The 24193-nt window shown below is 40.3% G+C and overlaps 1 protein-coding gene and 1 non-coding gene across 4 annotated transcripts in view; one reads left to right on the forward strand and one right to left on the reverse strand.

Annotated features, from left to right (window-relative positions):
- The window catches only part of LOC139753485 (protein Wnt-5b-like), a 512552-nt gene that overhangs the window by 176467 nt on the left and 311892 nt on the right, over window positions 1-24193 (reverse strand). The gene's annotated exons all lie outside the window — the stretch shown is intronic.
- On the forward strand, window positions 17337-17409 carry TRNAR-ACG (transfer RNA arginine (anticodon ACG)). The gene has a single exon. It is a non-coding gene; the product is annotated as a tRNA-Arg (tRNA).

Here is a 24193-nt window from a genome sequence, read left to right on the forward strand (position 1 = left end):
AAAAGAATCTGTGGTCAAAACCTTAAAATTCGTTTAATTAGTCGAGTAATTAGCATATTAATGTAATTATAATTAATATTAAGTATGTAATTAAGCGCATGATTTTACGAAAGGCAGTATTTTGACTCGATATCCTTAATCACCATATAGAATACTACTTATTCCCACAGTTTCATTAAAAGCTGAAGAACTTGAAAATCAGCAAAATATTACCCTTGGATTTTTCTTGATTTTTTTGAAAAAATAGATGTTCCTGAAAATTTCAGCATAGATGCTTTTACGTCTGTTGAAAAAGAATCTGTGGTCAAAAACTTAAAATTCGTGTAATTCGTCGAGTAATGAGCATATTAATGTAATTATAATTAATATTAACGATGTAATTAAGCGCTTGATTTTACGAAATGCAGTATTTTGACTCGATATCCTTTATCACCATATAGAATACCACATATTCCCACAGTTTCATTAAAATCTGAAGAACTTGAAAATCTGAGCAAAATATTATCCTAGGCTATAGCCTAGGATTTTTCTTGATTTTTTTGAAAAAATAGATTTTCCTGAAAATTTCAGCATACATCCTTGTACGTGTGTTGAATGACAATCTTTGGTTAAAACCTTAAAATTCGTGTAATTAGCAGAGTAATTAGCATATTAATAAAATTAACTATAATTAATATTAAATATGTGGTTAAGCGCTTAATTTTACGAAATGCAGTCTTTTGACTCGGTACACTTAATCACCATAGAGAATAAAACTTATACCCAGATTTTCATTAAAATCTGAAGAACTTGAAAATCTGAGGAAAATATTATCCCAGGCTATAGCCTTGGATTTTTCTTGATTTTTTTGAAAAAATAGATTTTCCTGAAAATTTCAGCATAGATGCTTTTAAGTTTGCTCAAAAAGAATCTTTGGTTAAAACCTTAAAATTCGTGTAATTAGTAGAGTAATTAGCATATTGATAAAATTAACTATAATCAATATTAAATATGTGGTTAAGCGCTTAATTTTACGAAATGCAGTCTTTTGACTCGGTACACTTAATCACCATAGAGAATACAACTTATACCCAGATTTTCATTAAAATCTGAAGAAATTGAAAATTTTTCTGAAAATTTCAGCATACATGCTTTTAAGTTTGTTCAAAAAGAATCTGTGGTCAAAACCTTTAAATTCGTGTAAATAGTAGAGTAATTAGCATATTGATATAATTAACTATAATTAATATTAAATATGTGGTTAAGCGCTTAATTTTACGAAATGCAGTCTTTTGACTCGGTAAATTTAATAACAATGGAGAATACAACATATACCCAAATTTTCATTAAAATCTGACGAAATTGAAAATTTGAGTAAAATATTATCCTAGGCTACAGCCTTGGATTTTTCTTGATTTTTTTGGAAAAATAGATTTTCCTGAAAATTTCAGCATAGATGATATTAAGTTTGTTCTAAAAGAATCTGTGGTGAAAGCCTTAAAATTCGGGTAATAGGTAGAGTAATTAGCATATTGATATAATTAACTATAATTGATATTAAATATGTGGTTAAGCGTTTAATTTTACGAAATGCAGTCTTTTGACTCGGTACACTTAATCACCATAGAGAATACAACTTATAACCAGATTTTCATTAAAATCTGAAGAAGTTGAAAATTTGAGTAAAATATTATCCAAGGCTATAGCCTGGGATTTTTCTTGATTTTTTGGAAAAAATAGATTTTCCCGAAAATTTCAGCATAGATGGTTTTACGTCTGTTGAAAAAGAATCTGTGGTCAAAACCTTAAAATTCGTGTAATTAGTCGAGTAATTAGCATATTAATGTAATTATAATTAATATTAAGTATGTAATTAAGCGCATGATTTTACGAAATGCAGTATTTTGACTCGATATCCTTAATCACCATATAGAATACTACTTATTCCCACAGTTTCATTAAAATCTGAAGAACTTGAAAATCAGCAAAATATTACCCTTGGATTTTTCTTGATTTTTTTGAAAAAATAGATGTTCCTGAAAATTTCAGCATAGATGCTTTTACGTCTGTTGAAAAAGAATCTGTGGTCAAAAACTTAAAATTCGTGTAATTCGTCGAGTAATGAGCATATTAATGTAATTATAATTAATATTAACGATGTAATTAAGCGCTTGATTTTACGAAATGCAGTATTTTGACTCGATATCCTTTATCACCATATAGAATACCACATATTCCCACAGTTTCATTAAAATCTGAAGAACTTGAAAATCTGAGCAAAATATTATCCTAGGCTATAGCCTAGGATTTTTCTTGATTTTTTTGAAAAAATAGATTTTCCTGAAAATTTCAGCATACATCCTTTTACGTATGTTGAATGACACTCTTTGGTTAAAACCTTAAAATTCGTGTAATTAGCAGAGTAATTAGCATATTAATAGAATTAACTATAATTAATATTAAAAATGTGGTTAAGCGCTTAATTTTACGAAATGCAGTCTTTTGACTCGGTACACTTAATCACCATAGAGAATAAAACTTATATTCAGATTTTCATTAAAATCTGAAGAACTTGAAAATCTGAGCAAAATATTATCCAAGGCTATAGCCTTGGATTTTTCTTGATTTTTTTGAAAAAATAGATTTTCCTGAAAATTTCAGCACAGATGCTTTTAAGTTTGTTCAAAAAGAATCTGTGGTCAAAACCTTAAAATTCGTGTAATTAGTAGAGTAATTAGCATATTGATATAATTAACTATAATTAATATTAAATATGTGGTTAAGCGCTTAATTTTACGAAATGCAGTCTTTTGACATGGTACATTTAATCACAATAGAGAATACAACATATACCCAGATTTTCATTAAAATGTGAAGAAATTGAAAATTTGAGTAAAATATTGGATTTTTCTTGATTTTTTGGAAAAATAGATTTTCCTGAAAATTTCACCATAGATGATTTTAAGTTTGTTCAAAAAGAATCTTTGGTCAAAGCCTTAAAATTCGTGTAATTAGTAGAGTAATTAGCATATTGATATAATTAACTATAATTAATATTAAATATGTGGTTAAACGCTTAATTTTACGAAATGCAGTCTTTTGACACGGTACATTTAATCACAATAGAGATTAAAACATATACCCAGATTTTCATTAAAATCTGAAGAAATTGAAAATTTGAGTAAAATATTATCCAAGGTTATAGCCTTGGATTTTTCTTGATTTTTTGGAAAAATAGATTTTCCTGAAAATTTCAGAATAGATGATTTTAAGTTTGTTCAAAAAGAATCTTTGGTCAAAGCCTTAAAATTCGTGTAATTAGTAGAGTAATTAGCATATTGATATAATTAACTATAATTAATATTAAATATGTGGTTAAACGCTTAATTTTACGAAATGCAGTCTTTTGACATGGTACATTTAATCACAATAGAGAATACAACATATACCCAGATTTTTATTAAAATCTGAAGAAATTGAAAATTTGAGTAAAATATTATCCAAGGTTATAGCCTTGGATTTTTCTTGATTTTTTGGAAAAATAGATTTTCCTGGAAATTTCAGAATAGATGATTTTAAGTTTGTTCAAAAAGAATCTTTGGTCAAAGCCTTAAAATTCGTGTAATTGCTAGAGTAATTAGCATATTGATATAATTAACTATAATTAATATTAAATATGTGGTTAAGCGCTTAATTTTACGAAATGCAGTCTTTTGACTCGGTACACTTAACCACCATAGGGAATACAACTTATAACCAGATTTTCAGTAAAATCTGAAGAAGTTGAAAATTTGAGTAAAATATTATCCAAGGCTATAGCCTGGGATTTTTCTTGACTTTTTTGAAAAAATAGATTTTCCCGAAAATTTCAGCATACATGGTTTTACGTCTGTTGAAAAAGAATCTGTGGTGAAAACCTTAAAATTCGTGTAATTAGTCGAGTAATTAGCATATTAATATAATTATAATTAATATTAAGTATGCAATTAAGCGCATGATTTTACGAAATGCTGTATTTTGACTCGATATCCTTAATCACCATATAGAATACTACTTATTCCCACTGTTTCATTAAAATCTGAAGAACTTGAAAATCAGCAAAATATTACCCTTGGATTTTTCTTGATTTTTTTGAAAAAATAGATGTTCCTGAAAATTTCAGCATAGATGCTTTTACGTCTGTTGAAAAAGAATCTGTGGTCAAAAACTTAAAATTCGTGTAATTCGTCGAGTAATGAGCATATTAATGTAATTATAATTAATATTATGTATGTAATTAAGCGCTTGATTTTACGAAATGCAGTATTTTGACTCGATATCCTTTATCACCATATAGAATACCACATATTCCCACAGTTTCATTAAAATCTGAAGAACTTGAAAATCTGAGCAAAATATTATCCTAGGGTATAGCCTAGGATTTTTCTTAATTTTTTTGAAAAAATAGATTTTCCTGAAAATTTCAGCATACATCCTTGTACGTATGTTGAATGACAACCTTTGGTTAAAACCTTAAAATTCGTGTAATTAGCAGAGTAATTAGCATATTAATAAAATTAACTATAATTAATATTATAAATGTGGTTAAGCGCTTAATTTTACGAAATGCAGTCTTTTGACTCGGTACACTTAATCACCATAGAGAATAAAACTTATATTCAGATTTTCATTAAAATCTGAAGAACTTGAAAATCTGAGCAAAATATTATCCCAGGCTATAGCCTTGGATTTTTCTTGATTTTTTTGAAAAAATAGATTTTCCTGAAAATTTCAGCACAGATGCTTTTAAGTTTGTTCAAAAAGAATCTGTGGTCAAAACCTTAAAATTCGTGTAATTAGTAGAGTAATTAGCATATTGATATAATTAACTATAATTAATATTAAATATGTGGTTAAGCGCTTAATTTTACGAAATGCAGTCTTTTGACATGGTACATTTAATCACAATAGAGAATACAACTTATACCCAGATTTTCATTAAAATCTGAAGAAATTGAAAATTTGAGTAAAATATTATCCAAGGCTATAGCCTTGGATTTTTCTTGATTTTTTGGAAAAATAGATTTTCCTGAAAATTTCAGCATAGATGCTTTTAAGTTTGTTCAAAAAGAATCTTTGGTCAAAGCCTTAAAATTCGTGTAATTAGTAGAGTAATTAGCATATTGATATAATTAACTATAATTAATATTAAATATGTGGTTAAACGCTTAATTTTACGAAATGCAGTCTTTTGACACGGTACATTTAATCACAATAGAGATTAAAACATATACCCAGATTTTCATTAAAATCTGAAGAAATTGAAAATTTGAGTAAAATATTATCCAAGGTTATAGCCTTGGATTTTTCTTGATTTTTTGGAAAAATAGATTTTCCTGAAAATTTCAGAATAGATGATTTTAAGTTTGTTCAAAAAGAATCTTTGGTCAAAGCCTTAAAATTCGTGTAATTAGTAGAGTAATTAGCATATTGATATAATTAACTATAATTAATATTAAATATGTGGTTAAACGCTTAATTTTACGAAATGCAGTCTTTTGACATGGTACATTTAATCACAATAGAGAATACAACATATACCCAGATTTTTATTAAAATCTGAAGAAATTGAAAATTTGAGTAAAATATTATCCAAGGTTATAGCCTTGGATTTTTCTTGATTTTTTGGAAAAATAGATTTTCCTGGAAATTTCAGAATAGATGATTTTAAGTTTGTTCAAAAAGAATCTTTGGTCAAAGCCTTAAAATTCGTGTAATTGCTAGAGTAATTAGCATATTGATATAATTAACTATAATTAATATTAAATATGTGGTTAAGCGCTTAATTTTACGAAATGCAGTCTTTTGACTCGGTACACTTAACCACCATAGGGAATACAACTTATAACCAGATTTTCAGTAAAATCTGAAGAAGTTGAAAATTTGAGTAAAATATTATCCAAGGCTATAGCCTGGGATTTTTCTTGACTTTTTTGAAAAAATAGATTTTCCCGAAAATTTCAGCATACATGGTTTTACGTCTGTTGAAAAAGAATCTGTGGTGAAAACCTTAAAATTCGTGTAATTAGTCGAGTAATTAGCATATTAATATAATTATAATTAATATTAAGTATGCAATTAAGCGCATGATTTTACGAAATGCTGTATTTTGACTCGATATCCTTAATCACCATATAGAATACTACTTATTCCCACTGTTTCATTAAAATCTGAAGAACTTGAAAATCAGCAAAATATTACCCTTGGATTTTTCTTGATTTTTTTGAAAAAATAGATGTTCCTGAAAATTTCAGCATAGATGCTTTTACGTCTGTTGAAAAAGAATCTGTGGTCAAAAACTTAAAATTCGTGTAATTCGTCGAGTAATGAGCATATTAATGTAATTATAATTAATATTATGTATGTAATTAAGCGCTTGATTTTACGAAATGCAGTATTTTGACTCGATATCCTTTATCACCATATAGAATACCACATATTCCCACAGTTTCATTAAAATCTGAAGAACTTGAAAATCTGAGCAAAATATTATCCTAGGGTATAGCCTAGGATTTTTCTTGATTTTTTTGAAAAAATAGATTTTCCTGAAAATTTCAGCATACATCCTTGTACGTATGTTGAATGACAATCTTTGGTTAAAACCTTAAAATTCGTGTAATTAGCAGAGTAATTAGCATATTAATAAAATTAACTATAATTAATATTAAAAATGTGGTTAAGCGCTTAATTTTACGAAATGCAGTCTTTTGACTCGGTACACTTAATCACCATAGAGAATAAAACTTATATTCAGATTTTCATTAAAATCTGAAGAACTTGAAAATCTGAGCAAAATATTATCCAAGGCTATAGCCTTGGATTTTTCTTGATTTTTTTGAAAAAATAGATTTTCCTGAAAATTTCAGCATAGATGCTTTTAAGTTTGTTCAAAAAGAATCTTTGGTTAAAACCTTAAAATTCGTGTAATAAGTAGAGTAATTAGCATATTGATAAAATTAACTATAATCAATATTAAATATGTGGTTAAGCGCTTAATTTTACGAAATGCAGTCTTTTGACTCGGTACACTTAATCACCATAGAGAATACAACTTATACCCAGATTTTCATTAAAATCTGAAGAACTTGAAAATTTGAGTAAAATATTATCCAAGGCGCCTTGGATTTTTCTTGATTTTATTGGAATAATAGATTTTCCTGAAAATTTCAGCATAAATGCTTTTAAGTTTGTTGAAAAAGAATCTGTGGTCATAACCTTAAAATTCGTGTAATTAGTAGAGTAATTAGCATATTGATATAATTAACTATAATTAATGTTAAATATGTGGTTAAGCGCTTAATTTTACGAAATGCAGTCTTTTGACTCGGTTCACTTAATCACCATAGAGAATACCACTTATACCCAGATTTTCATTAAAATCTGAAGAAGCTGAAAATTTAAGTAAAATATTATTCAAGGCTATACTGGGATTTTTCTTGATTTTTTTGAAAAAATAGATTTTCCTGAAAATTTCAGCATAGATCCTTGTACGTGAGTTGAATGACAATCTTTGGTTAAAACCTTAAAATTCGTGTAATTAGTAGAGTAATTAGCATATTGATATAATTAATTATAATCAATATTAAATATGTGGTTAATCGCTTAATTTTACGAAATGCAGTCTTTTGACTCGGTTCACTTAATCACCATAGAGAATGCAACTTATACCCAGATTTTCATTAAAATCTGAAGAAGTTGAAAATTTGAGTAAAATATTATCCAAGGCTATAGCCTTGGATTTTTCTTGATTTTTTTGGAAAAATAGATTTTACTGAAAATTTCAGCATAGATGCTTTTAAGTTTGTTCAAAAAGAATCTGTGGTCAAAACCTTAAAATTCGTGTAATTAGTAGAGTAATTAGTATATTGATATAATTAACTATAATCAAATTTCAGCATGGATCCTTGTACGTGTGTTGAATGACAATCTTTGGTTAAAACCTTAAAATTCGTGTAATTAGTCGAGTAATTAGTACATGAATATAATTAGTTATAATTAATATTAAATATGTGGTTAAGCGCTTAATTTTACGAAATGCAGTCTTTTGACTCGGTACACTTAATCACCATAGAAAATACTACTTATACCCAGATTTTCATTAAAATCTGAAGAAGTTGAAAATTTGAGTAAAATATTATCCAAGGCTATATATATATATAATATAGTCTGGGATTTTTCTTGATTTTTTTTGAAAAAATAGATCTTCCTGAAATTTTGAGCATAGATGCTTTTACGTCTGTTGAAAAAGAATCTGTGGTCAAAACCTTAAAATTTGTGTAATTAGTCGAGTAATTAGCGTATTAATGTAACGATAATTAATATTAAGTATGGAAGTAAGCGCTTGATTTTACGAAATGTAGTCTTTTGACTCGATATCCCTAATCATCATATAGAATACCAGATATCCCTAGAGTTTCATTAAAATCTGATTTTTTTGAAAAAATAGATTTTCCTGAAAATTTCAGCATAGATCCTCGTACGAGTCTTGAATGAGAATCTTTGGTTAAAACCTTAAAATTCGTGTAATTAGTCGAGTAATTAGCATATTAATATAATTAATTATAATTAATATCAAATATGTGGTTAAGCGCTTAATTTTACGAAATGCAGTCTTTTGACTCGATATCCGTAATCATCATATAGAATACCACATATTCCCAGAGTTTCATTAAAATCTGAACTTGAAAATCTGAGCAAAACATTATCCAGCCTTGGATTTTTCTTGATTTTTTTTAAAAAAATAGATTTTCCTGAAATTTTCAGCATAGATGCTTTTACGTCTGTTGAATAAGAATCTGTGGTCAAAACCTTGAAATTTGTGTAATTGGTCGAGTAATTAAAACAGTGACGGGCAGCTGGGGGTGAGTAAACACACATATGTACATACACACACACACACACACACACACACACACACACACACGCAATCTCACAAGCATACATTCTTACATACATACTTTCGTCCATATATGTACTCAGTACGTATAAACAACACAGCACACAAATGCAAAATCACATACACACTCAAACCTACCCAACCAAAACGAAACATAAGCATGCATACACGTGTACCTATACAGAACTCGATATAATGACCGTAATACACAAACACATACAGTCACACGTGCAATCACACACACACACACACACACACACACACACACACACACACACACACACACACACATACACACACACACACACACACACACACACAGCCGTGACTCAGCTGGCTGGCCCACCTCCGGTTCTCTGCTTTGATTCCCATGCTCTTTTGTTCACAATATTTCAGCCCCACTTGCTACATGTCTTCATTTTACAGTTCCCTCTCATCCTTCGTTTTCCATTCGCCCGTCGTTAACCATCACTGCTCTGTCCTATCCAATTTCTTTCACCCCTCCCACCACCACCATTCCCTTTCCTTTCAAGACAGCAGTAATCCCTTGTCACCAATATCTTACGCTCTCCTCCAAAAAAGACAATACAGGTTTACTTTTTTTACCCTCATACTTTGTGTGTGTGTGTGTGTGTGTGTGTGTGTGTGTGTGTAAGGGAGGCAAGTGAGGTACAGTGGTGATATCGGGAGGGGAGGGGAGTGGTAGTGTGTAGGTGGGAGTATTGTCGAGGAGGGTCTGGGGAGAAGCCTGCATGGGTGGGGGGGGGGGAGCACGGCTTAGCAGGTCCAGGAGAGGTAAACAAAACAGCGGTTGTCTCTCCTCCGTAGTCAGGTCACCTCCTCCTCCTCCACACAATCAGGTCGACGTCTTCGGGCTAACAGCCCATCAGATGACAAGATTCTCCCCGACAGCCAGCCAGGTCGCCATCGCCTCCCTGACAGTCAGGGCACCATTCGCTTTCTCGGAGCCACTCAGATAACCAAATCTCTATATAGCCAGGGGGTCAAACAGGCGATCAGATCGCCGTCCTCTTCTCCCCAAAAGACAATCAGATTACCATCTCTTCTCCCCAACGGCTCGTCACATCACCATTCTTTTATCTACACAGCCAGACGGATCGCCATCTCCCGAGACAGCCAGTCGCGTTGCTCTACACTAACCAACTACAGACGAGGCAGGTCAGCACTGGGTCGCTTACACAACGATCGCATTTGGAGTTCGTCAGCGCGCAGTTCGAATCCACACCACTGGACGAGTCAGCAACAGGTACGTGATTCGGTACACAGACACGAACGAACCTCTAAAGTTTAGAATAATTCCTTCATACACCCAAGGTTAAATGAAATCTAGTGCACTCTTACATACATACATACATACGTCTTACATACACAGTGGCAACGCAATAATGTATAGTACATCTAGATGTACTACTCTACTGTACAAGTGTGATGGGCTTCTAAAATCAGATGAAAACATCGAAAACGATGGCCAGGAGGGAAGGCTCGGGCTTTCAGTTATTTGTAATTTAATTAAAAATAAACTTTTGCGACATCACTTAATATGCACAATTCATTATTAATGAACAAGATTTATAAGCTAAAACTAACCAGACCAACGTAAACTAAAACCCAACCTCATCAGTTCGAACCTATCCTAAACCAAACCTAACTTATCGACGTGATCAAACCTACTCGGCCAAACCTAAGCTAACTTGACTCGCTTTAACTTAAGTCGACCCAGTGCCGCCAGGGGTGCAGGAACGGCGGCCATATGAGTACGAGCTTAATACTGCATGACGAGGTAGAAAAAAAAAAACTGCTTCTGATGGTGAACCGTCTGGACGCTTTGGTACTAAGGCGAAGTGCTGGCATACCTGTGAGTGATGGGGTGGGAGGGAGAGGTGCGTGGTTGGGAAGATGATGGAAGGGAGAGTGTCGGGAGGAAGAGGGAGGGAGAGGTGTATTGACAGGGGGCGGGGTGGGGGAAGAAGAAGACAGGTAGAGGGACGATGGGCCGCCAGAATGTTAAAAGTCTACCTCGCATCATTAGTACTATCATCACTAAGCCCACGTCCCGCCCATACAGTAACCTCCTAACCCACATCCAAAGCCACGACACTTCCTTACGACTCACTAAACCCACGATCCGCGCCCACAATAACGTCCAAACCCACACCCATAGCCACGACACTTTCCTACAAAACCAACCCACGTCTACCCTCCATTTTTTTATACTTTATTCACAGCCCATAGTGGAATCCCAGACCAGCAACACCTAACCCCCCAGTACAGAGGCTTCAGCTGGGGATGAGACAACCTGATAGAGGGAGTGGTTGGTGGAGGGAAGAAGGGAAAGAGGGGAAGCAGGAGGGGCTGAAAGAGGAAGATGGTTACAAGAGAGAGGGAGGGAGAGAGAAGCGGAAGAGGGAGGTGAAGAAAGGCACACATGAGCAGGCGGCAGAAGGCCGGCGTCACTAATGTGCACTTCCTGTTGCCCCATGTTACCTGCCACAGCCGGGGACCTGCCACGGACGGGGAGGGGCCACGGGCGGAGAGGGGACACGGACAGGAACCTGTCAAGGGCGGGGAGAGGACACGGATGGAGGGGGACCCAGGACGGGGGACCTGTCGTAGATGGGGGAAGGGCGGGGAATAACCATGTGCGAGGAGAGGACGGGAGCTGCCAAGGACGGGTAGGGGTGGCGAGCTGCCACGGACGAAGATAGGCTATCCTACGAGGAGGTACGACGGAGGGAAAGATGAGCGGGCACCTGCCACGGACCTGTAACGGACGGCGAGGTGCAGGGGACAAGGATAGGCACGGACAAGGATAGGCCACGGACCGTGAGGCGACGGGAAGCCGCCAGGAACGGCGAGGGAACAGTGGAGCTACCACGTATGGGAGGGAGACCGTTGACCTGCCATGGACGGGGAACTGTCACTAACGGTGAGATTTCACGGATTGTGAAGGGTCGGGGGAGCTGTCATATAGAAGGCAGGTTGCCGGGAGCGTCCATGGACTCGGTGCTGTCACAGACGTTGAGGGTCCATGGACGGGGAGGGGACGGGAGAGCTCTCGCACGGTTGGGTAGCTGCCACGGACGGTGAGGAAGTAGCAACTGAGTCCATTGCTCTGGTATTCATAACACTGGTAAGCCGCTTATTCCAGCATTCATAACCTTATTTGTAAAGGAGTATTTACCTCCATCGGTGAAAAGCTTTTGTTCCGCTAAGCTTCAGCCCGACGCTTTTGGCCCCGGGACCCTGAACACTCCCGACATAGTATGAATAGATAAACTGCCATCGATTCCATGAGTGCAAACTGTGATCATAATCAGGTTTTCCAAACTGATTGTGATTAGATCAATATCGTTATCTAATTTCAATAAGTATCGACAGTTTGGATCACATTTGAATGATTGTGCGAGTAGCGTTTAAGATTACCTTCCTATGGAAACCCTGATAAAGCTGCTGCCCCACAACACCTGACCAGTCCACACCGAACTCATGAGACCTGAGGCGGTTGAACACCCTTCCAGGCTACTGGATGCCCTCTGGCAGCGGTGGCGGGAAGATCGAGCGAGGGGTGGGCAGTAAATGGGAAGAAAAAGGTAGGAAAAAAAGAATCGATGAAGGAGAAAAAGACAGCAAAGAAGGAAGTGGGAGAGAAGAAAATGGAATGTATAAGCAAGAACAAGGAGGAAATTCGTGTTATGTCCTCTGGTTGCTTTATCTCTTCACCTTTCGAAGAACTGTTCACTGTCCACGTCCTCGATCTGTTCTAAAAACACGTAACCCCTTACTCTTCTCTCTTCCAAGTTGGGCAAATTCAAAACCTCCAGTCTTTCACTCTAACTCAACTTCTCTTAATTCAGGTACCATTTTTACTCTACTCCTCCGAACCTCCACGAAGAAGAGGTACTCCATACAGGGTCGGATGAAGCCACGGCACTCCCCGAGTGGCTACTGTGAAGAGATGTACGACTGGAGACCTGAACAGACACCCTACTCGACATGGAGCCAGAAACAGACACCTCAGTGATACGGAGGTTCAAAAAAAAAAAAAAAAAAAAAAGAATAGTAGTTCACACCTAATGCATTACCAGTGCCAGGGGGTTAAACAACACATTACCGAAAGGAAATGAAGCCATGAGAACTTTTGGAGTAACAGGAGGGAAATCTCAGGTCTTGGAAGTGATGAATTATTTCACCACACGACGTTCGCCGTAGCCGAGGGAGGTTGTCGAGATCCGAGGTGAGGGAGGAAGAAGGCCACGACGAGAGGGACAGAGCGAGCAGTCGAGCAGGGATGGTGTTTTACAGAAAAAAAAAAAAGGAACGGGTGTGCAGATTTCATATATGAGAGTATGAGTGAATGTTATGGAGAGAGAGAGAGAGAGAGAGAGAGAGAGAGAGAGAGAGAGAGAGAGAGAGAGAGAGAGAGAGAGAGAGAGAGAGAGAGAGAGAGAGAGAGAGACATAAGGGCAGCGGAAGATGGACTGCTACTCCGCGCTATGCAGTTAGGTCGATTAATTACAGTCAAGATGGACCAGGAGATTGCCGTCAGGAGAATTAATGTTACAGGACTAATGTGATTATCTTGTAACACAAGGAGGGAGCCACCACTGGAAGAAACCCCGTACGGGATAACAAACAACGCCACTGTAAAACTCCACCGAGAAAACAGGAAGTGAAGTTGGCGAAGATCACTAGGGAAGCTAAATGGTATTAAGGCTGATGCCTGGTAACGATAATGATAACTGCGCACTGCGATTCTACAAAATAAAGAACGCTACGATGATGTCACTGGAGACGACATTGATAATGAATCCAACAACAAAAAACGGTGGGATTTAATGTGACATTGATGATGTCGACGAATTGCTGAGATGGATGAACGGAAAATGAAGACATTGCATGTGTACTCAGAGAGGCGTTTCCCCATGACCCACCACCTGTTTATGGCGTCTACATTTTCTATTCTTATTTTCCCTTTTTTTCCCTTTTTTTTTCTCTTGGCGTGTCTGGGAAGGGATGTGGGGGAGATGGGGGGAGAGTGGGGAGGGAGGAAGAGGAGGAAGCCAACCATGAGTAGCGGTTGAAGCCCCTTGTGTGTTCGGGACGAGACACACGAAGCCCACCAGGTGGGGATACAGGGGAGGAGGAAGGGGGGGAGGGAGGAGGAGATGGGAAGCAAGGTGGGCGTGCAGCAGGGCGTGGAGGCGCCGGCATGCACGCCTCGGAGGACCGTGGGAAAGGCGCAGGGAGGGAGTAGGGAGGGGATATGATGGGGCGTGGATGGCGTGAAGACCGACGGGACGAGAAGAGGTGTGAGGGGGGTGTGAGGAGTAGGGAGGGGACAGAGAGAAAGAAGAGGGGAGGAGTTTAAAGTCTCCGAGGATGGCCAGGGGTTAATAACTCTACCTGGTCCCTCTGCTGAAGACCCACTGAACCCCTCCGCTTTTACGTTGGGTCCCGCCTGATGTCAAAGGTCGACGGCGAGGTCGTCCAGCAACGCTTCAGAAGATCAAGTTCCTGTCGTCTCACAGACCCACCATGATCAGGCAGCACCAGGGCAGGTACAGTACTGAGTCGGGCTGGTCATGACACCTCTCCCCATACCACGTGTAATATCTCTATACGGAACACTAACCACACACGGACGGGAAGGGAGGATATCGAAGACACTGTTGAGAACAAGACAGCTTTATGAAGAATTACGATCCGTAGCGAAAAAAACAAGACAAGAAAATATTCAATAATGATGAGCGTTGAGACAAGTACGGCCCACGACACCAGACGACCCGACACACACACACACACACACACACACACACACACACACTGTAAGCAAAATACGCAGACAAATTTTTTTTTCTTACGAAGATGCGAGTATGAACAGTTTTAATGATCAGTCGCACCCACTAACATCAACAGTACCAAGGGCACTGAGGGAACGGACAGTGCATCGCGACCCCCTCCGACTGCAGGAAAATCAATCAAACTCTCTTATGTTAACTAACACAACAAAACCCGGAAGGGCGCAGTCTGCACGGCCCACCCACCCTCCCTCTCCCTCTCTCTCAACAAACAACAAACGAACAACGTCGTATCTCCTCCCGTCCGTAAAACTGTGGAATCTCATTAACAACTCTGTTATTTTGCCGGTGTGTGTGTGTTGTCCGGGCAAACACTCGTCAAGCGAGGCTGTTGTATCCCAGCAGCTGATCATGTGCTGGTGTTGACTCGCTGGTCCCCTCCTGCGTGAGACCGGTCATGAACATTACTGTGACACGTTCTGAACCTCTTGACGACTCACTCGAGAGGAAAACTTGGAAATTGATGTTTGCACATGTCGCCGAGTGAAGACCTGTGTCTCTCGCTGGTGCAGGATTTGAATGATCCATCTGGGGGCTTCGCTCGCTCCCTGCCCACCGCTCCACAACGACACCAGTGTTACCACACAGACCTACCACTGTACGCGATCATCACAGACAAGGCGATGAAGCTATTACTAAAGGTGGCGAGACCCAACGAACAGAACGATGAAACATTCAAGACTCGTTCGGAATTCGGGTCGAACGCCCAACGAAACAGCCAAAGCTGATTCATCTTGGCGTTTGAGGCACATCGGTGCGTCTCATCCCTCACTTACTCATCGTATTTCCAAACTTTACTGGGATTAACTTCCCAGACTGTCCGACGATATCGGTATACTGCGAGTCCCAGTACCATCACTCACACACACTGCCATAAAATTCAGCATGAAGTATGGGATATGCTTAACCGAACGTCAGTACACGTAAATAGACGGTACTATGCTTCATGCGAACATACGTATATGTAAACATACAGTAATGTGCTTACCCAAGTATATGTTCTCTTAAGCATTCGGCAAGATCATATCTAGCAGACTACAATACCCTCCCCCCCCCACCGTCATCTCCTGCTATCTAAGATCTCTCGTCCCCGAGTTACAGTTCAGCACCACAACCTTACAGAGCTCGATAGATCGCTATATAAGAACGGTCTAATCCCAATAATAACAACAACAATGATAATAATAATAACAGTAAAAATAATAATAATAATAATAATAATAATAATAATAATAATAATAATAATAATAATAATAATAATAATAATTAGTATTATCATTATTACTATTATTATTATCATTATCATTATTATTATTATTATCATCACTATTATTATCATTATTATTATTATTATTATTATTATTATTATTATTATTATTATCATTATTATCATTATTTACGGGAGACTGATGCGATTATCATACATCCAGTGATTTGCATATTAATATCCCTATAGCTGTGATACAGTAACGCTGAAAGCAAAACAAAAACACCCACAGAATGTTCGCTCCCACATGCAAACATCTGTGTCCTTCAGATATGGTGATTAGCAACGGCAAACATTTGCCCTCACCGAAGCAAATCGCATATGCAAACACCTGTCCGATCAGGTGGAGCACTGCGCCCGAGCAGCCGGGCTCCGCTATCACCAGTTTAAAGAAATTAAGTAAAACTAAACAAAGTTACGACACGGGCATAAACAAAACTAAACAAAGTTACGACACGGGGATCCGCTTTAAGACCAGTACGTATAGTCGTTCGGTCATCACGTAGTCATAGCACGTACCGTTGTACCAGCTTCACCTGTGAACACGTACAATTGTACCAGCTCCGCTAGTCAGCACGTACCGTTGTACCAGCTTCACCTGTGAACACGTACAATTGTACCAGCTCCGCTAGTCAGCACGTACCGTTGTACCAGCTTCACCTGTGAACACGAACAATTGTACCAGCTCCGCTAGTCAGCACGTACCGTTGTACCAGCTTCACCTGTGAACACGTACAATTGTACCAGCTCCGCTAGTCAGCACGTACCGTTGTACCAGCTTCACCTGTGAACACGTACAATTGTACCAGCTCCGCTAGTCAGCACGTACCGTTGTACCAGCTTCACCTGTGAACACGTACAATTGTACCAGCTCCGCTAGTCAGCACGTACCGTTGTACCAGCTTCACCTGTGAACACGTACAATTGTACCAGCTCCGCTAGTCAGCACGTACCGTTGTACCAGCTTCACCTGTGAACACGTACAATTGTACCAGCTCCGCTAGTCAGCACGTACCGTTGTACCAGCTTCACCTGTGAACACGTACAATTGTACCAGCTCCGCTAGTCAGCACGTACCGTTGTACCAGCTTCACCTGTGAACACGTACAATTGTACCAGCTCCGCTAGTCAGCACGTATCGTTGTACCAGCTTCACCTGTGAACACGTACAATTGTACCAGCTCCGCTAGTCAGCACGTACCGTTGTACCAGCTTCGACGGTAAGTACGGGAGGAAGAGAAAGACCCCTCTCTCTCTCTCTCTCTCTCTCTCAGCAGGCCTTGTGGCGCAACGGATAACGCGTCTGACTACGGATCAGAAGATTCCAGGTTCGAATCCTGGCAAGGTCGCTCGCATGTTTTGGGGCATTTGGTTTCCCGTATGACCCGTGACCATAATGGGCTGACCTTTACTCCACTTCCTGTTACTAGACCGATCATAATTATCACCTTTTCTTTACACTACCACACTTTCCAGTATGTCAAGAATGTTCTTTAATTAACCCACTCTGCGCTCCGGTACGGGGCTTGATCCTGTGATGGCCTGGCCTCTGAGCGGATCCCTCGAGGGCCAGGTCGAAGGCCAAGGATCGAACCGTCGCACTCAAGGGAGTGTCGCACCGTCACGCCACCCAGGGCTGAGCGTCGCCGTGCGCGAGGAGCGTCGTAACGCCGTGCTCAAGCGGGGTCGCAAGTACCGTCGTGCTTGAGGGGGAGGGGGGGGGGGGGAAACCACCTCATTACCCAGTTCACTCATTCGCAAACGGAGGCCATTACGTCGAACAATGAAACGTGTCGAATAGAAGCGTCGAGGCGTGAGTGCCTTCGACGTGGACCCAGTCAAGCGATTGGTCCCGAATCGTCCTGCGATCCCGGTCTGATCTGGATTCGACTGAAAGTCATTGAACATAAAATTTGTAATTAGATTGTAATTAAAATCCGTAATTAATCTATTACGCTTAGCAGAAATTAATTTGATTCCCTATTTACATACATACTCCATATTGCCTACACATGTATGCATTTACTGATATTTTTTTTTTCCTTTTTGAAGGCGTAACAGTGGGTGGGTGGGTGGGCACCTGGCGTGGGCTGATATAGCAGTGGGTTTCGATGTAGGTAGATGTAGGCGTGGGAGTAAGCTTGGGTCAGCGCAGGCGTAGGTGGGTGCTGGCGTGGGTGTGCTCATCAGGTGTAAGCCAGCGACTATACCAAAACGCCGGTGTACTGGTGTATGTGCGCATGACCGCTACCAGTAAACCTACAGTATCAATAAACACACACACACACACACACACACACACACACACACACATCCTGACCTCCACTTTAACAGAAGAATCACGAAATTTACTTGGGGGGGAATTAAAGGAACTGGGCGACCTGAAGGCCAGACATTAATCACATCCTATCCCAAGGCCAACACGAGTCGGCACCGGAGGAATCCTTAGCCTCAACAAACTCGCTCGGGGAGACTTTCACAACAGCAGCCGAGTTGTGGGCAAACACGGCGGTGTGCGCGTTCACCCTACTGACGAGGAACACCTGTATGACCAGCTGACAACGCGGATGCATCGCGTTCACGAAGATCGGACCGAACGGCACAAGAAATGAACGTGAAACGAACGGCGATGGTGGAATGCGGATAAGCTCGCCCTGTGAGCGAGTCCCGCTGGGTGGATGGCTGGCGCGCCCGGACGCCCGCTGCCCAGGGCACCCTCGACGAAGCTCTAGTTGTACGGGACTACCCTACGGGAGGGAGGGAGGGCAGTGCACGTTGCTTCTTGTGAGGTTCTGCCACATCCCTCTTGTATTAGGGAGAGGGCGAGGCGACGGTCGTGAGGGTCAAATGCCCGTTATGTACGAGAGAGAGAGAGAGAGAGAGAGAGAGAGAGAGAGAGAGAGAGAGAGAGAGAGAGAGAGAGAGAGAGAGAGAGAGAGAGTTATCTTAAACATCCTGGTCACGAATGTGTGACCCATGGGTATCATGGCGTGGGCTCTGAACCCAACCCTTTTTTACGGGTCAAGTCATCGTAACCAAACGCCGCATCGTCGTGTCCAAGGGTCGTTCCGTCGTGCTCAAGGGCCGTGTACCGGTGCACCCAAGAGGTAGACAATAAGGCTAACTCTCGCATGTGCACGGAAATTGGCGCAGTTCTCCAGCAGTTCTTATGCGAAGGGCAGGTTGGCCATTCCTCGCAGTGTATAGCGAAACATACAACACGTGTTACAAGTGAGGAAAAAAAAATCAAGGACACATTACTCCATCCATCAATATTTGAATGACACATCACTCGATTCATCCACCCACCAACAGCTGAGGGACATACCAGTTCGTCCATCAACCCCTCAGTGGAGGAAGAAGATAATAGAAGAGACGTCCACAGACATGAAAACGAGACAGCTGACTACAGCCAGCCCAAACTTTCAGGTGACCCGAGAGGGAACACTCAGATGACTGTGACGTGGTGGCTCACAGTAAACCTCAGCGAACACGTCAAGTTCACAGTAGACTCCAGGGAATATATGAGGTATACATCAGACCTAAGGAAATAAGCAAAAGCTAACAGCAATTGGTGATGACACCAGTGGTTTGAAATGCACTTTGATAAAGGAGGAAGACATCAGCTGAACTTTGGGGGAACAAACATCCAAGAAAGTGGAACACACACTTTAATTTCTGTGAGGAAGTGAACAACATGCATGGATAAGAAGACAGACCAGGTTTCCCCTCATCGTCATTTCATAAAGCAGTTTTAGATCTCAGATATCAAGATTCAGTTCCAGATTTCAAAAGTTTTACTCACAAAAGTGACCCCATCCACAACATGGTCACGTGTCCGCATCACAATATCACCAGTTGTACTTCTAGGCACTAATTAACAGCGTACCATACGCGTTATCTACAGACTTTAACAACCTCATTAACGCATTTAAAAAAAAAACTGGCAACGATCTTGATCGTATCATCTGTATAATTATGGTATATCTACGTACATGGTGGAAATAGCATCTGCTATTCAGTATGAGACTGCCAGTCAACCAGTCCTGTGAGTGTCTGCCACTCAGCTACCCCTGCGAGTGTCTGCCACTCAGCTACCCTTGTGAGTGCCTGCCACTCAGCTACCCTTGTGAGTGCCTGCCACGCAGCCAGCCCTGTGAGTGACTGCCATGCAGCCAGCCTTGTGAGTGACTGCCAGCCAGCCAGCCCTGTGAGTGTCTGCCAGCCAGCCAGCCCTGTGAGAGTCTGCCAGCCAGCCAGCCAGCCTCCTGCTGCTGCAGCTGGTGTGGAGCAGACAGTCTGCTGGCGTCTGCTGCCGCCAGCGCCCCCACTGGTGGTACTGCTGCCTGTTATCTTGCCGGCCCAGATGTTATCTCCAGTAACTTTCCCCGTCATAAAGATGCAAGTTTTTCTGATATGCCAGAGGGTCCTTTCCGGCTCCTCTGTCCCCGACAACGGTCTGTCTCGTCCTCCATGGTACACACACACACACACACACACACACACACACACACACACACACACACACATAAAAATGCAAACGTAAAAACACTCACAGACACAAAGAAACAATAGAACAGAACAACAAGGAGGAAACACACACACACACACACACACACACACACACACACACACACACACACACACACATAAATACACAGACAGACAAACAAACAAAATGGATACCTCAACAGACATAAAACATATCCACATCAATACAAGTTGGCAAGATACTAAGTAAGAACACTGAAGAAGCTTAGAGTTGCGGCACAGCCCTGGCGTACGACGGCACGACCATACCACCGCAGGCCACCCGTGAACGACCCCTAGAGAGTCTGCCACACTCACGTTCTTTCAGAGCACGACGGCCGGTCGACCCTTGAACGTGATCGGGTAGCCTCTGACCTGACCGTGAGGGGGTCACGCCAAGGATGTGCAGTCGTGCCCAAGGGTCATAAAGTCGTGCTCTCAAGAGTCACCCCGTCGTGCTCGAGGGTCGCCCCGTCGTGCTCGAGGGTCGCCCCGTCGTGCTTGAGGGTCGCCCCGTCGTGTTCGAGGGTCGGCCCGTCGTGTTCAGGGGGTCGCCTTAGACGACACTCAAGGTATAACAATTTCTACCCAAGGTACGATGGCGAGACTGGAGCCATACCCCTCTGCCCTTCCCAATCCACATGGAATATGTGCGTGATCATTTATAATTACCGTAGGACCAATTTCCATGAAAGAGTCTCTTGGTGTTACCCAGGACCTTTTTAAAGGCTCCTGGAGCCCCAAGGCTGAGCTACTTCCAGTGGCAAGGGAAATGTAGACTCCTTTCGAGCGGGAGTTTATTTGACGTGTCTATCTGTACTCCCGGTGATACAGCCCCGCCAAAGGTGACTTTTCATTCGAGGTGTAATTACCTTCAGGCACGCTAAGTCCGATGACACGTGTGTGTAATATAATATATATATATATATATATATATATATATATATATATATATATATATATATATATATATATATATATATATATATATATAATCAATTCCTTCCTTTCCCTCCACTCTCTCTCTCTCTCTCTCTCTCTCTCTCTCTCTCTCTCTCTCTCTCTCTCTCTCTCTCTCTCTCTCTCTCTTCGTGTCTCAAACTCTTTGTCTGACTTTCCCCTGTCACCCTCACTCTACTCTCCCCAGCATTCCCTATTCATCCCCCCCCCCCACACACACACTCCCTCATCTTTTGTCCTCCTCTCCCAACATCGTTCCTTCACCTAATCTCCCCAATCATTTTCTATCAGGTTCCCAGATCTCTTATCACCTCACACACTAGGTTCTTCCTGTACCAAATTTCTTATCTCTATCTGCCTCTAATCCTGTCTTCCTCTTTCTTCCCTTCTGGGCAGAATCTCATTTATTTTCGTATTTCTACGTCAAAAAAGTAGATTACATAATATATATATATATATATATATATATATATATATATATATTACATATTCGCCATTTCCCGCGTTAGTGAGGTAGCATCAAGAACAGGTAACCGAGCCTTAGAGGAAATATCCTCACTCGGCCCCCTTCTCTGTTCCTTCTTTTGGAAAATTAAAAACGGAAGGGGAGGATTTCCAGCCCCCTGCTCCCTCCCCTTTGAGTCGCATCCAATCATATCCATTCTTTTACTGTCATGTACAATGCACCTAAACCACAGTTCCCTATCCATAACCAGGCCACACAAACTTTTCTCTGGTTTACCCCGGGCGCTTCACATGCCCAGGCTCAGTCCACTGACAGCACGTCGACCCTAGTATACCACATCGTTCCAATTCACTCTATCCTGTGCACGACTTTCACCCTATATATATATATATATATATATATATATATATATATATATATATATATATATATATATATATATATATATAAATAAACTAGCTGTTTTGATGAGGGTTCTATTCATTTTCTTATTCAAAGTGAATTCTAAAATCTTGATAAAGAAATAAACTTCGCTTAGAATTTAGATTTCTTTATGCTGCACCATCTTTATAGTCTCCTGACTTCCTCCTTTTAAACGCCCCTTTATCACCAGTGTCTCGTTTTCTTTGTCATCTCTTTTATTTCTTTTATATTTTTCCTTTGTATTTCGCGTCTTTCCCTTAAATCATTTTCTACCTGTTTCAACGAAATTGTTCTCTCTCTCTCTCTCTCTCTCTCTCTCTCTCTCTCTCTCTCTCTCTCTCTCTCTCTCTCTCTCTCTCTCTATCTCTCTCTCTAACATCCTAACACTGTACAGCATTTCTCTCTATCTCCCTCAGATACTTTCTCTAAAGCTCCGTCTCTCTACGCCCACTTTTTTCTCCCCCCCCCCAGAACTATCTCTCACTCACTGTCTCTACGTAAATATCTTTCTGCCTCATTAATTTTCAAACACTCTCACCCTCCTACCTATCTAAACACGTCTTTCCTCACCCATTTGCTTCTAAACCCCTCATTATCCATCAACTCCTCCTTTCCTTCCTTCCTCACATTGCCCTTTAGCCCTCCTCTTCCTCAGCCCTTCCATTTCGCTTCCTCCTCCTCCTCCTCCTCTCGCCAATCCCTCATAGCCCCTCCCACCCCTCTCTCCCAATCCCCATCCCCTACCCCTACCCACCCGCGGTTCCTCATTTATCTCCTCGTGTGCACACACGGGCGGCCAAACGCGTTCACACGGACGTACACGCGCACACACCTACATATATGTACGCGCACACACCTTCATCCACACACACACACACACACACAGCCATTTTCCCTCACGAAGATTAAATCACCAAAGTCTTTTTATTTTTTAAGACCCTCTCCAACAATACGGCCTTCAAGTGAGCTGATTTCCCCCACCCATAAGAGGCGCAGTTCTGATTGGCATTGTCTTAACTCTGAATGACCCCATTCACAGGGAAACCAGAACGGAACTTTCCCAAAATGCTAAGCCTACGGGCAAAAATAATTCGTTTAATCGTGAATTATTATTATTATTATTATTATTATTATTATTATTATCCACCAGCTGGGTCAGTCAGGTGAAGGTTGCCAGCAATGGCGCGAAAATTAAAATCATGTCGGCATTCGAAAGCTCCTTCCTCCTCTCCTCCCTCTCCTGGGTACTTGGGTTTCTGGGAGCTTCCTTCAGAAATGGTCTTTGTAATTAACTATGCAAATGAAAGTGACGTCACCAATTCATCGATCAAGGCTAAGCCTGGCTGGGCGCCGCCGGCCACATGTTTTAATATATATATATATATATATATATATATATATATATATATATATATATATATATATATATATATATTCTTTTTTATCATCCCCCCCTCGACGGCTGCCCATCGGCTAATCAAATTGTATAACAAAAATATTAGCATGAATGATGACAGAATTATAATATAAAAAAAAACTTTCCTACATAAAATATCGGGTAAATATGTACTTTTTTTTGTAAAAAAAAAAAAAAAAAAAAGCATTTTCCCAACAGGAAACCTCCAGCGGAGGCCGGGACGCAGCGCAATGGAAATCGGACGAAATGTTACGGAGCGCGAGGGTAAAAACTTGGCAAACATGGCAAGTGGCGCTAAGCCTGTGCGGGAGGAGGTACGGACGGTCCCGGCGCTCGC

The sequence above is a fragment of the Panulirus ornatus genome, chromosome 14 (assembly GCF_036320965.1).
Source record: "Panulirus ornatus isolate Po-2019 chromosome 14, ASM3632096v1, whole genome shotgun sequence".
Taxonomy (NCBI): Eukaryota; Metazoa; Arthropoda; class Malacostraca; order Decapoda; family Palinuridae; genus Panulirus; species Panulirus ornatus.